The sequence below is a fragment of the Prionailurus viverrinus genome, chromosome C1, assembly GCF_022837055.1.
Source record: "Prionailurus viverrinus isolate Anna chromosome C1, UM_Priviv_1.0, whole genome shotgun sequence".
NCBI lineage: Eukaryota > Metazoa > Chordata > Mammalia > Carnivora > Felidae > Prionailurus > Prionailurus viverrinus.
In genome coordinates, this window is record NC_062568.1 from 39,915,245 (window position 1) to 39,933,160 (window position 17,916).

A 17,916-nucleotide genomic window follows, 5' to 3' on the forward strand; every position below is an offset into this window, starting at 1 on the left:
TAAGAGTAAAATTAATGTTATTAATAATAATAAAACAATCTTACCTAATACAACTGCTTAAGTGTAAAAGTGATAATTACTATTGTGGCATCTAAAATATCTTTTCTGACAAGGTAAGATGTAAGGATTAAAACACAAACTACAAAAGGGTCACTAGAACTGAAATAATTTTCAGGGTGATTTTGCATGAATATGGTCATTATTCTAAGAAAGTATTATGTACTCTGCTCCATTTATATCTGATAAAAGAACCATAATTTCCTTTTTAGCTTATTGATGGCAATTTTCAAGCATAAAATTAAAAAAAATTGCTACTTATTTAATAATCATCTTCATATTCAACAATTTATTTAAAAAAACTTTTAAAAATTATTTATGCTACCTAGAATATTAGTCAATTCAGAGAGAGAGTAAGAATTTTATAAACATATGAATCTATGAATCAGTCTCCTTAACAGTCAAACTGAACTGATCTTTAGAAATCAAATTGTGATAAACAAACTACATTATGAATACTTGAAGATTAGAAATTAGATCTCATTTGGGCCTGGGAAGGAGAAATTAACTAAGAAATTCTATAATTGTAAGTAACAGCTGCACAGTCAATATTTAATCACTATATTGTGAGACAGTTCAGTAGTGGAAGACAGGATTAACATATTGCTTTAAAACATTCCATTACTTTCTGCATCTGTTTACTGATAATAAAAGACACAGCTGTTCTAAACGAAACACACTAACAGGTGTAAAGTGCCAATTTGGCATTTTACATAAAAGTTACTCCTCATTTCCTTTTGGAATACTCTAAAATTATACTGTAAGAACAGCTACCAATAACTTAGAGAATTTTTTATACTAACTTGGATCATTCTAGTCATTGTGGAAAAGATACACTTCTTTCTTCATGAATTCAAGATTATTTTTAAACAATACACATCCTGAACTAATTATAATTACCCCAGATGTTTTCCATAAAAATGGTCACACATCTGAACAGGGTTTCTTTAGCAACTGTTCTATATCAAATTTACTGCAAAGAGCATCAAAATTATGAAGTAACACTGTATCAGATTTGTTATGTTTAAACTACAAATGATAATGAAGCTTCAGCTTATAATTTATTTTGACAAGTATTCAGCTAATCTGTAGCCATATATATTTAATCAAAGGCCACATAAGGAAATTGAGTATTTTTATAATAAATTCTCAATAATCACTCACCTAAAGCAAGTCAGAGTAACCAAAGTTTGTGAATACCACATAACATTAACCAAATAGTTTTTTTTATTTTTTTGTTTGCTCGTTTTTAAAACATCATATGCCACAATCAACTTAAAATATCTCAAGTAAAAGAACTAACTTTATTCTAGGAATTTAATAAACATGGATAATTAATTTTTAGATTTTATAAATTATAATGGTGACATTATGGGACAATTACAAAATCAAGGTCAATGAAAATACTAACGTATTGGTGATAAGAAAGAACACTGAAATATTTTAATTTGGTTATTATATTTACTTTAATATATAAAACTTGGAGAGGAAATGTTAAGGTAGGATATCAAAGAAGTCCAAAGCATTCCAATCTCTTTCTTTTCTTTTCCTAAAATAAAGACATTTGTCAAATTAGCTTCAGAAAAAGAGGTTCACTAACATTTACAAATACTTAAGAGAGTCCTTGAGACTATGTCTATATTTTGAGATATACACCTAGGGAAAAACATACAAGATATATACATTTTAATTATTTAAGATTATATAAAGACTTCAGATCTTTCCCCAATAGTTCTGTTTCCTTGTTAGCTAAGTTACAAATTTAAACAAAATACTCTACAGCTTTGCCATAAAGTGTCCTCAGTCAGGTCATTTAGTTACAACTGCTTTATGGTCCTTCTGGAAACAAGTTATGCTCAGTGAAAATTCTATTAGTTTGCTGCTTAAGTTTTGAAAAGAAACACAGGAAACAAAGTTTTACATCAAAAGAATACAGATAAACATCAATTTTACTGCAGAATCTAACAAAGCTTAACTCTGTCTATAATGTGGTAAAATCATGTTACCGTAGAAACATACCACGGGATTTTCTGATTTGTAAAATAAGTCAAAGTATATAATCAATAATCCAAATCATATGATAATGATATTTGGGAGTTGTTTATATACATTTCATAAGGCTCTCAGTCTTCATAAATTTAGTTACTGTATATAATGATTTATCCAAGCTATCTTAATCTTTATCATATTTAATTATCAAGAAAGAATTTTATTATTTGGAATTTCATAGAAGTATATGCTGTGGTATACTAAATACAAAAGCACAATGTATACCTTAAAGAATTTTAAAATTTCTTTCTCATACAAGATTATGTTAAATTGTTTAATTTTAATAATTTTAATTCTTATATTCTAATAATTACATATTTATTTTGCAGTCTTATTATGTTCATAAGGAATTGTGGACCGACCAATTTGTGTTAATAAAAGAAGCAGCTGATATAGATATAAAAGAAAAACTATGAGAGGAAAGAATCAAATAGAGCCTCTCTTAGAAAACTGAGATTTTAAAGTACTTGCTAAAGCAGTTAGGTGACCTAACACCATTTTGTCTCTAACAAAATCACTTGTCAATTCATTAAAGACAGTAGGAATGACAGTTCAATGCCTTAAAAAGAATTAGCCTTTAAAGAAATTACAGGGGCGCCTGGGTGGCGCAGTCGGTTAGGTGTCCGACTTCAGCCAGGTCACGATCTCGCGGTCCGTGAGTTCGAGCCCCGCGTCAGGCTCTGGGCTGATGGCTCAGAGCCTGGAGCCTGTTTCCGATTCTGTGTCTCCCTCTCTCTCTGCCCCTCCACCGTTCATGCTCTGTCTCTCTCTGTCCCAAAAATAAATAAACGTTGAAAAAAAAATTAAAAAAAAAAAGAAATTACAGAATGAGTGTTTCTAACAATGAAAAACTACTGAATTTTAAAAAGCCATATTGTATAAATTTAGTCAAATTTCTACATTAGGTATAGGTATGGAGAGACTCATGAGATCCCGGCATGGGGGTTACATTACATAGCACTTGAGTAGCCACTGCACTTCACCTAACAATCGAGTACCGAGTTACAGCTGTGGCTTGAAAAATTTCAGGATGGTAAGAAATCAATAAATTCTCTAAATCTCTTTCATAATTTAATAATCTTATTGCATGTATCTCCTACTTCAGTCTTAAAAACTAATATATTTGCTCCCAAATTAGTAACAAATACATAATTAGAATCAGATGTTCAACTAGGTTCTAATAAAATGGTATGTTAAGACTAGCAAAGCTCAACTTCTTTGTTCTATACAATTTCTTTTAAAATATCCCTAAGTATTGATTGTTATTTCTAAAACTATGATGTGGTTATCCATAGTAAATTCTGAAAGCATTATTAAGTCTAACTAGTGTGCTTTCTGTCTACTTACTATGCCATTATTTCTTCAGATGAAGTAAATTCTTCCTCCCATTCATTCTCTGTTTTTCAAAGACTCAAAAGTTTGCATCACTATATAAATCCATGTAGAGTAATACATAGAGGACTTCATTTTGGAAGGGTATATTAGAACCTTAACTTAAACGCATGGAATTAATTCTGCCTTTACTTGAGATGTGAACAGTGCTTAAAAAGGAAACAGAGATTGTGGTACATATAGTTTATGTCAGATTACCTCCAATCTTTAGTGAAAAGGGTAAATTACAAAATACTGCTTGTAAGTACCATTCAAAACGTTACATATGTTACATATCACCTTGTTTTATATCCCAAAACAAAAGCCGTGTCTTTGTTTTCACTGAAAATTTAAATAAATAGCTTTATTTGCTACCATATTAGCAATTTAGTTTCTGATTTCAATATTGATTAAATACTGATTAACAGTAAAGGAAATTTAATTATGCTTTAATTGTCATAATTAAATAAAATAAGACACTCATAAATATAACAGACTACTGATACGTATTAATCCAAAGAGAACTATTTTTAGTAGTAAATAAGTGAATTTTAAAGAACTAAAATTTCACTGTTAAGTATACAGTATCAGAATAGGTGAAAATATTACCTACTAAAAATCAAAAGGGATTTTCAAATTGTTCTATGACTGTGTCATTTGAATTTTTCCAGGTTAAAAAATCATATAAAATAAAAACAGAGAGGAAGACAAACCATAAAAGACTCTTAGATAGAACAAACTGAGGATTGTTGGAGCGGTATTGGGAGAGGGGATGAGCTAAATGGGTGGTGGGCATTAAGGAGGGCACTTGTTGGGATGAGCACTGGGTATTATATGTAAGTGATGAATCACTAAATTCTACTCCTGAAACCATTATTACACTATATGTTAACTAACTAGGATTTAAATAAAAGAAAAAAAAATAAGGCATGACATTAAATAAGAGAAGGCATGACATAACTCAACAACAAAACTATAGGGTTGCTATTATGATGCACTTATGTAAATATTTTTATAATCATCAACTTCTTGACGTGGAGTGGTCTGCTGATCACAGAGTAATGCCTCCCCATTACCAACCTGTAGTACCAAAATAAGCTGAGGTGTCCTGACAGGTATTTATTAGCTTCCTAAGGGCCTTTCTAAGGGCCTGTTTTGTGCCAGTGCTGCTCCAAATACTGTCATAACAATTCTTCTGACCAAAGCATATATTGCGGATAAATACTGAGCCTTTATTACTTCTGTAGACAGAACAATGAATAAAGTCATGAACATAATATGCTAGTGTGGCTAAAAGTTTGGTTGATGTAAAATATCTTGCCCTGATGGTGATACATGGCCAAAATTAACTGAAAATGTGTTTATGTTCTTACATACTTGTTAATATATAATGCCTTAAAATTTTTTTAAATGTTTATTTTTGAGAGAGAGAGACAGAGCATGAGCGGAGGAGGAACAGAGAGAGAGGGAGACACAGAATCCGAAGCAGGCTCCAGGCTCTGAACTGTCAGCACAGAGCCTGATGCGGGGCTCGAACTCATAAACCGTGAGATCATGACCTGCACCGAAGTCGGACACTTAACCAATGAGCCACCTAAGCGCTCCAATATATAATGCCTTTTACAATTCAAAACAGATCAGCCTCCACTAAAATTTTTCTATATTAATACCTGTGATTCTTCATAAAGTATATCCTTAATTTTTCAAATTAGTAAGGTGGTTGTAATGACATGGATGGAGCTACAGAGTTATGCTAAGCGAAATAAGTCAGAGAAAGACAAATACCATATGATTTCACTCATATGTGGAATTTAAGAAACAAAACAAATCAGCAAAGGGACAAAGAGAGAGAGATAAACCAAGAGACAGACTCTTAATTAAAGAGAACACACTGATGGTTACTAGAGGGGAGGTGGGTGAGGGGCTGGGTGAAAGAGGTTATGGGGATATAGGAGGGCACTTGTAATGAGCACCAGGTGTTGTACGGAATTGTTGAATCACTATATTGTACACTTGAAATTAATATTACACTATGTCTTAACTAAGTGAAATTTCAATAAAAACTTTAGGGGTGCTTAGGTGGCTCAGTCGGTTAAGCACCCAGCTCTCAGTTTCAGCTCAGGCCATGATCTCATGGTTTTGTGAGTTTGAGCCCCACATCAGGCTCTGCGCTGACAGCATGGAACCGGCTTGGGATTTTCTCTCTCCCTCTCTCTCTACCCCTCCTCCACTCATGCTGTCTCTCTCTTTCAAAATAAATAAATAAAACTGAAAAAAACTTTTAAAAAAGCAATTAAAAATATAAACTCAGGTGTCGTATATGACATATTTATTGCACAAACTGAAAGATCATCAATGCATTAGTCTGGGTGTCAAAGGAAGGGAATAGAGATGGATTAAGAGAGAGATCAACAGACAGATGGAGGGAACAGATACAGACCTTGGAGTAAACTTTTTTTGTTTGGTGATTTCTGAATACATTTCAAATTCTTATGATAGTACAATTTGGGAAAGTATAGTTCACTATGGAGCTATTGGCTTAAATTCAAATTGGCCTGCCTAGGTCCACTTTTAAGAGAGTATTCAGGTGAGTGTAACGACACTGTGAATCAAGACTTTTGTGATACTACGAAGCCAAAACAAACAAACAAACAAAAAACAATAAAGAAATACACTGTAACCAATGCTGGGATAAGGCTGCAACTGTTAACTTTAACCTTGTTAAAATTAGTTACCAAAAACATTCTCTTATTCTCAAACATTCCTTATATAAAAAGTAGAGGTTATAAATTACCATGGCTTTTATGTAAACAGTGCCTCTAATGTTCTAAAGTCATTAAAATAGGGGCACCTGGGTGGCTAAGTTGGTTAAGCCTCCCACTTCAGTCCAGGTCATGATCTCATGGTTCCTGAGTGTGAGCCACGCATCAGGCTCTGTGCTAATAGCTCAGAGCCTGGAGCCTGCTTCAGATTCTGTGTCTCCCTCTCTCTCTGCCCTGCCCCCCCCTCCACCCCCCGTTCATGCTCTGTCTCTGTCTCTCTCTCTGTCTCAAAAGTAAATAAACCTTAAAAAAATTTTTAAGTCATTAAAATAGCTTTCATTTGTATATTGATTAATTTATTTTTTGAATGCTTATTTTTGAGAGAGACAGCAAGTGCAGGGAGGTGCAGAGAGATGAAGACACAGAATCCAAAGCAGGCTCCAGGCTCTGAGCAGGCTCCGGAGCCAGATGCAGGGCTCGAAACAAGAGCTGTGGGATCATGACCTGAGATGAAGTCAGATGTTAAACCCACTGAGTCACCCAGGTGCCCCTGTAATATTTATTTAGCAAAATTTCACAATTCAAAGGTAAATGCCCTATCCATTTCAAATGATAAGTTCTTAAATGAATAAAATTTGTATCAGAAAGCTAAACTCAAAATATGCCCAATTTCAGAATAATTTATTCATAGGGGGCTAATTCAAACATAGAGCTAAAGCAAAACATATTTGTTCTAGCTAGACATTGGACCCGCGTTACAGAAAACATTTTTATACATGAAAAAACACCTTTAACACAACTCTAAATGTAAAAGTTTTATAACTATCATTATTGAAATCAGTAGCTTTCATAAAGGGTTTGAGGTACATACAAAACATATTAATAACCATTAATATCAATAATTTTTTGTATATAAATATCATTGCTTACCATGTCGATATTGACTTCTTGGCCTAAAAATAAAAGATAATTCAGATATCAAATGATATTAAATATTGTCAGATAGTGGATCCAATTTTAAAAACTGGAAGATGGGGGGATGGGTTAAATGGACGATGGGCATTAAGGAAGGCACCTGTTGGGATGAGTACTGAATGTTGTGTGATGAATTGCTAAATTCTATTCCTGAAATCATTATTACACTATATGTTAACTAACTTGGATTTCAATTAAAAAAAAGAATAAATAAATAAAAATAAAAACTGGAAGAAATTCATCAATATTTACATAAGCAATCTAAGCTGTTCCTTACAGTAGCTATCATTATTGAGCACTATCTATGTGTGCCAAGTGCTGTGTATATAAGTCTTTACCTGGATTATTTGTAACCTTTAGGTCATCTCTGCAAGACTGGCATTTTCCAAAATGTATAAATAAGGTAACCATGAGATTAACTGAAAAAATTAGTACATTTCTCAGAATAAAGGCAAAAGGCATAGTTATGCTTGGAGTACAGGTGTTCTAGGAAAACTACAATACATGGTCACCATACCAATGAAGAAACTGCCTCAGACAGACTCATTCAAAATACATTCAATGGACATTTATTGAACAAATTTTGCACAGTGTGTTAGTTAATGGGAAGGGCAATCTGACTTTGCAGAGCAGGTAACTGTCATATTTGCTTTCGAAGCCTCACCTCTAATCACTATATATACTACCTACAACTCATAAATAATTTGTATCTCTAAGGCTTTATGTTTTTCCAAACATTTTCACATTCATATACCCTTTGATTTTAAAGGTATACTTATATATTACCTGTTCACTTCAACCAATAACTCTTATACTTAAAAAGTCCTCTTAGAAGTCTGATATACATTTTTATTTTCTACTAGTTTTGCTCTAGTTTGACATTATATGTGTGTGTGTGTGTGTGTATATATATATATATATGTATATATATGTATAATTTAATACACCCAGAACTTTGAAACACAGTATGAGATAGGATTCTAAGTTTTGTCCAAATTAATAATGTAATGCCTGAATATGGTTCTGAATAAATCATTACTTCACCAATGATTTATATAGCACTTGCTTTTTCATTCTCGTAGGTTAAATCTGAGTCACCAATTTCATTCCATTGATATCTGCTTAATCCCATGTTATTAATATATTATCTTATCTACTAAAACTATGTTATTATTACTTGGCCCTACTACTCCTTCTATACTTGCTATTTTTGTCTATTTATTTTTGTAGATTAAAGTTTCAATCAAGGTAATCAAATTTGAAGAAAAAAACAAAAATTGAAAAAAAAATGAGACAAAAAGACAGTTATAAGTATGAATGGTAAACACAGAAGCTGATAAAATGTTGGTTAATTTAACAAATGATATAACATTACTAAGTTTTGTGTTAAAATACTGAAACAAATGCTAGATAAAATATTTTAACAAGAAACAGCCTTGGGGGCTCTATGGGTAAAGTTAAATTTATGTAATTCAGGGGGAGGAGAGATGTTGACTAATTTTGTTAAAAAAATTTATAGTCCAGGATATATTTTAAACATTTAAAAGTAACCATTAAAAATAAAAAAAACAACAAACACCAAGAACAACAACCAAACAAAAAACAGAAATAAAGTCCATAGCTTCCAAACTAAGGGAAACTGAAAAAGGGAAAGTAAATTTAATTCTTTTAAGCAGAAAGCATTAATTGAGAGAAAGAACACACACACACACACACACACACACACACACACACACACGCCAAACAAAAAGCATAAAATAAGATAATGGCAATATGTCCAAATACATCAGTAATCCCCATAATTATTTATTATTTTTTGTAATTATTTATTTTTTATTTATTTTAAAAAATTTTAAATGTTTATCTAGTTTTGAAAAAGAGAAAGAGACCGCATAAACAGGGGAGGGGCAGAGAGAGAGGGAGACACAGAATCTGAAGCAGGCTCCAGGTTCTGAGTTGTCAGCACAGGGCCCAGTGCGGGGCTCAAACTCAACAAACCGTGAGACTGTGACCTGAGCCAAAGTCAGACACTTAGTCTACTGAGCCACCCAAGTGCCCCATAAATGTAATTATTTAAATTCACCCATTAGCAATATCATATTGTCAAGGAGATTCACAAGTTATATCCCCAATATTGCTAAAAGACTGGAGATAGAGAGAAACCATGCTGCCACCTGGTTTCAATCTTTTATACAAAATAATTTAAGTATAAGATGGTACAGATGCTCTTCTAAGATATTATTATCCCCTCTTATCCTCACCAAAACACTATCTCCCAAACTGAATATAAAGATCTCTTATATTGGAAACTGGGTTTCCAAAATGCTGGTAGCCAGGTTTACCCTTTAAGAAGGAAATTAAACTATTCTTCCTTGGGAATATGACCAGCCCAAAGAAAAGACCTGAATTCTGGCCTGGTCCACAAAGGAACAGTTGTCAAATAACCATTTAACGAAGGCTTCAATAAACAAGTCCCACCCAACCAGCTATTTAATGTCTCTTATTCTTAGTATAAACAGGCAGCCAAGGATAAGAAGACGTCTGAGAAAAGACACTATCATAAAAAACTGAACTGCAAACTAAAAGAGGAACTCAGAAGGAACAAAGGGATATGAAACCTTCAAAAGAACTCAAATTGCCTATGAAGAAAGACGCTCATTCATTTATTATTGATGGAAGTGCAAAATGGTAGAACCCCTATTGATAGGGTTTGGCTAGATCTAACAAAATTTTAAATGTATTTACCCTTTGACCCAGTGTTCCTATTTCAAGGATCCATCCTGAATATACATCTCCACCAGTAAAAAATGACATAGGCACAAAGTTATTCATTAAGGCATTATTTGTAATAACAAAGACCAGAGCAATACAAATAAACATATTAGGGTACTAGTTGAATAAACTGTAAAATCTCGATATAATAATATGCAGCCATAAGAATAGAGTGAGGAAACTATGTGCTAATTTGGAGCCATTTCCATAATATATTGTTAAATGAAAAAAAGCAAGATGCAATACAAGCTTGTCTCAAGAAACAAAAAAAAGCTCAAATAAACCTAGTCTTATACTTAAAAGAGCTAGAAAAAAAGAACAAAGCCCAAAGCTACTAGAAGGAGGGAATAATAAATACTACAACAGAAATAAATGAAAGACTAAAAAAAAAAAAAAAAAAGATCAATGAAACAAGAAGCTGGTTCTTTGAAAAGATAAGCAAAATTGATAAAACTTTAGCATAACTCATCAAGAAAAAAAAGAGAGAAAACTCAAATAAATAAAATCAGAAATGGAAAAAGAACAACTGACACCACAGAAATACAAAGAATTTTAAGAGATTGCTATAGATAAATGCCAACAAATTGGACAATCTAAAGGAAATGAATAAATTCCTAAAAACAGATCTTCCAAAAGTGAAACAGGAAGAAATAGAAAATTTTAACAGATTATAAGAAATAATTTTGAAGTGATTGTAAGAAATGAAATTGAATTGGCAATTGAAAAGCTACCAATAATAAAAAAATCCAGGACCACATGATTTCACAGGTGAATTCTACCAAACATTTAAAAGAGTTAATACCTACTCTTCTCTAACTATTCCACAAATAGAAGAGGAAGGAAAACTTCCAAACTCATTCTACAAAGCCAGCATTACCCTGATACTGAAACCAAAGATGCTATGAAAAAAGAAAACTATGGGCTGATATCTCTAATGAACAAAGATGCAAAAATCCTCAACAAAATACTAGCAAACCAAAGTCAACAAAACATTACAAAAAAAAAATTCACCATAATCAAACTGGATTTATTCTAGGGATGCAAAGGTGGTTTAATATTCACAAATCAATTGATGTGATATGTCACATTAAAAGAAAGCATTTGCCAAATATAACATCCATTCATCTCAATAACGTGGGTCTAGATGGAACATACCTCAACATAGAGGTCATATATGAAAACCTCACAGCTAACATCATCCTCAATGGTAAAAAACTTAAACCTTTTCCTTTAAGATCAAAAATAAGACATGGATGTCTACCCTCACCACTTTTATTCAACTTAATACGGGAAGTCCTACTTTCAGCAATCAAACAAGAAAAAGAAATAAAAAGAATCCATACTGGGGCACCTGGGTGGCTCAGTCGGTTAAGCATCCAACTCTTGGTTTTGGCTCAGGTCATGATTGTGTAGTTTATGAGTTCAAGCCCTGCATTAGGCTCTGTGCTGCCTGTGGGGGTTTTCTCTCTGCCCCTCCTCCACTTGTACACACTCTCTCTCAAAATAAATAAATAAATGTAAAAAGAAAATAATCCTTACTGGTAAAAAGTAAGTAAAACAGTCACTATTTGCAGATGACATGATATTATGCATAGAAAATCCTAAAGACCACCAAAAAACTATTAGAACTAATAAATGAATTCAGTAAAGTCACAGGATACAAAATTAATAGAATTTTATTGCCTTTCTATACACTAATAATGACCCAGCAGAAAGAGAAATTAAGAAAACAATCCCATTTGCAACTGCCCCCAAAAGAATAAAATACCTAGGAATAACTTAACCAAGGAGATGAAAGACTTGTACTTTGAAAATTGTAAAATATCAATGAAAGATGACACAAATTGAATAATAATCCACACTAATAGATTGGAAGAATACTGTTAAAATATACTACACAAAGCAAGCTATATTCAAAGCAATGCGTATCAAAATACCAACAACATTCTTTACAGAACTAGAACAAATAAAAACTAACATTTGTATAGAACCATAAAATACCCTGAATACTCAAAGCAATCTTGAGAAGAAGGAACAAAACTGGAGGCATCACAATCCCAGATTTCAAGATATACTAGAAAGCTATAATAATCAAAAGAATATGATACTGTAACAAAAACACACACATAGATCAATGGAACACATAGAGAGCCCAGAAATAAGCCTATGATTATATGGTCAACTATATATGACAAAGAAGGCAAGAATATACAGTGGGGAAAAGACAATGTCTTCAATAAATGGTGTTGGGAAAACTGGATAGCTACATGCAAAAGAATGAAATTGGACCATTTTCTTATACCATACATGAAAATAAATTCAAAATGGATTAAAGACCTAAATGTGAGACCTAAAGCCACAAAACTTTTAGAAAAAATATAGGCAGTAATTTCTTTGATGTAGTCCTTTGCAACATTTTTCTAGGTGTCTCCTCAGGCAAGGGAAACAAAAGCAAGAATAAACTACTGGGACTAAACCAAAATGAAAAGCTTTTGCACAGCAAAGGAGACCATCAACAAATGAAAAGACAATCTACAAAATGGGAGAAAATACTCGCAAAAGATATATCCAATAAATGACTAATATCCCAAAACACAAAGAACTTCTACAACTCAACATCAAAAATACAAATGACCCAATTAAAAAAATGGGCATAGGACCTGAATAGACATTTTTCCAAAGAACATATACAGATGACCCAACAGGCACATTAAATTTTTTTTAATGTTTATTTATTTTTGACAGAGGGAGAGATAGAGACAGAGCATGAGTGGGGGGGGGGGGCAGATAGAGGGAGACACAGAATCTGAAGCAGGCTCTAGGCTCCGAGCTGTCAGCACAGAAGTCCATGCGGGGCTCAAACTCAAAACTGTGAGATCATGACCTGAGCCGAAGTCGGATGCTCAAGTGACTGAGCCACCCAGGCATTCCTCACAGGCACATTAAAAGATGCTCACTATCACTACTCATCAGGGAAATGTAAATCAGGACTACAATGAGATATTACCTTATACCTGTCAGAATGACTAGAATCAAAAAGACAAAGAATAACTAGTGTTGGTAAGGATGTGGAGAAAGAGAAACACTTGTTCACCATGGGTGGGAATGTAAATTGGTAGAGCCACTGTGGAAAACACTATGGAGGTTTCTCAAAAAATTAAAAATAGAAATATCATATAATCCAGTAATTCCACTATGAGGTATTTACCCAAAGGGGGGAAAAACATCAATTCAAAAAGACATACATATACTCCTATGTTTATTGTAGCATTAGCTACAATAGCCAAGGATGCAAGCAACCCAAGTGTCAATGAATGGATAATGAAGATGTGGTAAACACACAGACACACACACACACACACACACACACACACACACACACACACACATTCCTTAGCCATTAAAAACATGAGATCTTATCCTTTAAGACAACATGGATTAAGGATATTATAATAAGGGAAATAAGTCAAATAAAGACAGACAAATACTATTTAATTTCACTTATATGAGGAATCTAAAAACAAAATAAATGAACAAAGAAACAACAACAAAAACACTCTTTTTTTAAAAGCTATTTTTATTTATTTTGAGAGAAAGAGAGAGAATGCGAGCAGGGGAGGGGTAGAGACAGGAGGAAAGAGAGAGAATCCCAAGCAAGCCCCGCACTGTCAACATGGAGCCTGACGTGGGGCTCGAACCCATGAACTATAAGATCATGACCTGAGCCAAAACCAAGAGTTGGATGCCTAACTGACTGAGCCACCCAGGTGCCCCAAAACTTTCTTTCAAATACAGAGAAGAAACTAGTGGTTGCCAGAGGGGAGCTGGATGGAGGGATGGGTGAAATAAGTAAAGGGGAGTAAGAGGTACAAACTTGCAGTTATAAAATAAAGAAGTCATGGAGATGAAAAATACAGCATAGAAAATACAGTCAAAATTATTATAATAACGTATGGTGACAAATGGTGACTACACTTATCATGGTGAGCAGTGTACAGAATTACTGAGTCAATAAGTTGTACACTTGAAACTAATATTGTATGTATATTATACTTCAATTAAAAAAATCAAGGTGCAGAACAGTGAATAAAATATGCTGCCTTTTACTCAACAAGTAGGAATAAATTACACATATGTATATATGTATTTGGATATTTTTGCAAAGAGAAACAATGGAAATATACAAAACTAATAAAAATGATTCTCTATAACAATGTCTATAAGAATGGGATGGTGGAGGGGAGGGAATGGAAGTAAGACTTCTTTAAATATATTTTTAATTTAGGTTTTGACTTTGAATATTAAAAATATGTTTTATATAGCTTACAATAAAATTAAACTGTGAAACTGAAAGCAAATTGAAGCAAAAAAACAAAAACAAAAAATCCCAAACTCTGTTACAAAACCACCCGTAAAACCACATAAAAGTCATATCAAATATTCTTACAATACTGACTTTCTTTTAGATATAAACAAAACATGTGAAAAAGTCTTAAATTTCCATCAGCACTTTCACGGTTGGCAATAACCTTGGTATTGACTTCTAAAAGTAATTTTACATACATTGTAAAATAACAAAATAACATGTTATGTTACAAGAAGTCATATTTTTAGGGTAAGAAAAAAATTAAATATGAAAACAAAGCAGTAAAATAAAACCCTGAAATATTTTAGTTGAGTTAGAAATTATTTATTTGAACTCAAGAGTTTTTTTTAAAAAAAAGACATGGGTGGTATGTATCTCTATCCATCCTTGCCACTCAGGAAGCCGAAAATTATTAAGATCATCCCAGTGAAGGAGTACATCTAAAACACCTGCCATGAGGTTCCATATGCCATTCTGAACAAAAAGAACCAGGAAACATGGCTGATTTACAGGGGCGAGGGAAGTACAAGATGAGCCTGGGCATCATATATGTGAAAAAATAGTGATGTGCTCAAAGACTATATAACAGGACATGTCAGAAAGACATAAAACCAGCTTGAAAGGACTTTTAATGGCTAGGTTTGGGACCATTTTAGTTTAAAAGAGTATTTGTGGTTGGCGCTAAGATACTAAATTAATAAACATTCAAGAATCCATAGTACCAGTTAAAGGGAAAGGAAGAAAAAAACCCTCATCTGCCACCATAGAAGAGAAATATCATATGACTTTTATAGTGAAAATTGGTAAATGTTCCAGAATTAGACATTCATCCTGTTTTTTGTTTTTACCTTAGCTGATGAGGGAGAGCTCTACCTTACAGAAAAAAAAGAAATCAGCTAATAAATATAAAAAGAACAATCCAATTAGAAATTGCTATTCTGGGGCACCTGGGTGGCTCAGCCGGTTGAGCATCTGACTCTTGCTATTGGCTCAGATCATGATCCCACGGTTATGGGATTGAGCCCCATGTCAGGCTACACACTGAGCATGGAGTCTACTTAAGATTCTCTCTCTCTCTCTCTCTCTCTCTCTCTCTCTCTCTCTCTCATCCTCCTGCCACTCCTCCTTGCTCATGCGTGCTCTGTCTCAAAGAAAAAAAAAGAAATTGCCAGTCTGGAACCTCCAGTGTAATAACCCATTTAGGAATATTTGCACAATACCAAAGTATCTTCCCACAGATTAGTCACTAATTGCAAAGGGAAAGGCTATCTTTACAATGATGAGGTCAAGTAGTCACCACCTTCACCAAACGATCGAACTTAGCATCAAGTGGAACAACCTGGTATTACACCCTTTTGCTATATGTAAGATGAAATACCCAGTATCACCTATGAAGTATTCTTGCCAAAAAGATTTAACCTGAATCTAATCAAATTATTTGAGCTTAGAAATACAAAGCATAGAACAAGTAGAAGAAAACCAAGAGAAAACAAACAAATCCAGGATATAATTCTTTCCTCAAGACAACTTTCTTGGTCTCCTTAAAAGGGCAAAGCCATATAAAAAAATGAGAGAACTGTTCAATATGAAATGAAACTAAGAGATAAAATAGCCAATGCAATGAATGAATCTGACTGGATATGAATCCTAAAAAATCAGTTCCACAAGACATTTTTGGATTGGGAAAATCTGAATATGGATGGATAATAGGTGATTTAAGACATTTATATTAATTTTCTTACATGTGACACCAATTTTATTTTTGAATAATGTTCTTATTTCTAGGAAATGCATTCCATTAGGAGACACATCTTGAAGTACTTCAAGATCAAGTGTCATGAGGATTACATCTTTCAAATAGTTTAGAAAAAAAATACAAATGTGGATAAATATGGCAAATGTTAACAACTGTAAGTCAAGAAGGTGAGAATATGGGTAATCATAGTACTGTTCTTTCAGTTTTTCTATATGTTTAAAAATGTTCATAAATTATTTGAAAAATTTGGATATGAACAGTTGATATTAATAATAGATTAGCACAAATCTTTTTAAAGTTGGAAAATAAAGTTGAGAAAATTTAGAAAATACAGCATAAAGGCAAAGAGACAGAAAATTATCCATATATGCGCACATGTGTATATGTGTGCATGCATTATTTATCAGTCTATACATCAATTGAAGAAAAATTTCATAAAACAAATTTAAGAGAATACACACAGAAAGAAACCAACTAAAAAATAAGGAAATATCTCAGACTAAAGAACATAAATTTAAAACTGAAAAGGCACATGGAGTGCTCAGCACAATGATAAAATCAAATCCTCACCAAGACACATTATCAGGAAATTCCAGAATGGTTAGAATAAAGAAAAGGTCCTACGAGTTTCAAGAGAGAATAAACAAGTCAGATACAAAAATGATTAAGACTTAAAATGGCTTCAGACAGCACCACTAAAAGCTAAGACAAAAAAAAAGTAATGCCTTTAAATTTCTGTGAGAATTTTTTTTTCCATACTAGAATTCTATATCCTGCTGAGTAAAAGCAATCAGATGTAAGTGATTTCAGGCATGGGAGGTCTGAAAAACTTTCTTATGTACCATTTCTCAAGAAATGACTGGACGACATGCCTCACTAAAAAAGGTAGAAAACAGGAAAGAGAAAGACATTGGAATTCATGAAACTATATTGAACTCCAGAGAGATGTAAAATGAAGCCCCAGATGATGTTAGATCCCTGGGAAACAGCTGGGTATGAGGCATAGAGAATGACCAATTCAAAGTACAGCAGGTCAGAAGCCTCCAGTGAGGTAACTTTAAGAAAATAAAAATGATAGATTACATAATATGTGTAAAATGTACTGAAAAGCAATTTAGACACTTGGGAAGACTTGGGGAATAAGTGAATGACAGACGTAAAAACCCCAAAAGAAAAAAAAACACACAAAGAAAATATTTTTATATTTGATCCTGAAATAGGAAAAAGTTCTTTGGAAAAAGAACCTATTATTTAATTTCTTCTTGGTCTATAGACCCCTTGATTATGATACAAGGTCCTTCTTCATCTCTTGTTACAGCCTTTAAAGTCTAGTTTGTCTGATATGAGTATGGCTACTCCAGCTTTCTTTTGACTTCCAGTAGCATGATAGATAGTTCTCCATCCCCTCACTTTCAATCTGAAGGTCTCCTCAGGTCTAAAATGAGTCTCTTGTAGACAGAAAATAGATGGGTCCTGTCTTTTGGTTGGAGCATTTAGTCCATTTACAGTGTTATTATTGAAAGATATGGGTTTAGAGTCATTGTGATGTCTGTAGGTTTCGGGCTTGTAGTGATGTCTCTGGTACTTTGTGGTCCTTGCAACATTTTACTCACAGAGTCCCCCTTAGGATCTCTTGTAGGGCTGGTTTAGTGGTGATGAATTCCTTCAGTTTTTGTTTGTTTGGGAAAACCTTTATCTCTCCTTCTATTCTGAATGACAGACTTGCTGGATAAAGGATTCTTGGCTGCATATTTTTTTTCTGTTCATCACATTGAAGATTTCCTGCCATTCTTTTCTGGCCTGTCAAG

At 33.2% G+C, this 17,916-nt stretch overlaps 1 long non-coding RNA gene across 2 annotated transcripts in view; it reads right to left on the reverse strand.

The window, feature by feature from the left end:
* Positions 1–1,538: 1,538 nt before the first annotated feature.
* The window catches only part of LOC125171888 (uncharacterized), a 44,080-nt gene continuing 27,702 nt past the window's right edge, over positions 1,539–17,916 (reverse strand). Inside the window, exon 4 of one of the 2 annotated variants that reach the window (XR_007154477.1) lies at positions 1,539–1,606. This is a non-coding gene — a long non-coding RNA (uncharacterized LOC125171888). Of the gene's footprint in view, positions 1,607–7,168; positions 7,193–17,916 lie in introns of those variants that run through there. The other variant, XR_007154475.1, reaches the window with a different exon arrangement.